Genomic DNA, 1,068 nt, shown 5'->3' with positions numbered 1-1,068 from the left:
ACTGGTTTGGGCACTGCCCCTGGTTCTGGCACTGCTGTGGGTACTGGTTTGGGCGCTGTTACTGTTTTTGGCTGTGGGTACCGGTGCTGGCGCTGGCACGGGCGGGGGTCAGGAGGGCGGGCGCTCCCACCCGTTGGGCTGCTGGGGAACGTAATTAAGTGCGAACTTGTCATTTTTTTAATGAAGTGCCAGCGCTGGAGTTTATAATTGCTAATGAGTCCGAATAATAATTAGCTGGGTTTTAATGAGGGCGATGATCACTGGGAGGGAGAGAGCGGCCGTGCTTTGGCCTCGTTCCCTGCCGCGCTTCTGTGCTGTGTCCAGCAGCCGGGGTCACCCGTCCCCATCACGGGCAGCGGCCCCGTCACCTCTGTGCCATCCCTCAGAGCAGGGCCACCATGTCATGATGCCACGCTGGGGCTCAGAATCCCAGGAAGTGCAGTAGGAATCCTTGGATGCCGAGAATGTCTCTGGTGTCACTTGGGAGCACGGCGGCACCAGGGACCTCCAGGATGAGTCCTGCACTCCGGGATGGCCCCACAGCCCCGGCACATGTCCCCACACCCCATCAGAGGGTGCCATGGGGAGATGCCACCACTGTGGCACACGTGGCTCTCTGGGCAGCTGGAGGGGTCCGGGACACTCCCGTCCCCCTGAGGGCCACGCTGGGATGAGGTCTGTGAGCACCCAGGTGCAAAGGGGATGTGGAGGGTTGGCCACCCAAGCTGTCCCTTCCTGGGGACACCTGGGTGCTGTGTGACCCCAGCCGTGTGGGTGTGGGTGCTCCAAGCTCATCCAGTCCTGGGGGAACGCAAGGACTACGGGATCAGAGGGCAAAAATTAGCCAGCTAATTAGGCAATTGCAGGTGACTATCTTTAATTAGAGAAAGAGAGAGGTGTGAAAGGATGGGGATGTGGAGGCTGCCAGGGAGATGCTGAGCTGGCTATCCAAAATGTGGAGTCTGGGACTGCTGAGCCTCCGACCACCTCGGCTCCTCCTGCTGAGCACCTGATCCTCGCTCTGGAAAATCTCTCTAATTGCAGCAGAAACCTTGAGAGCCGCCGGTG

The sequence above is a fragment of the Corvus kubaryi genome, unplaced genomic scaffold (genome assembly GCF_017639235.1).
Source record: "Corvus kubaryi isolate FWS band 111438036 unplaced genomic scaffold, C.kubaryi_AGA036_p1.0 37272, whole genome shotgun sequence".
NCBI lineage: Eukaryota > Metazoa > Chordata > Aves > Passeriformes > Corvidae > Corvus > Corvus kubaryi.
The sequence above is the reverse complement of the archived record's forward strand: the minus strand, read 5'-3'. Positions refer to the sequence as shown.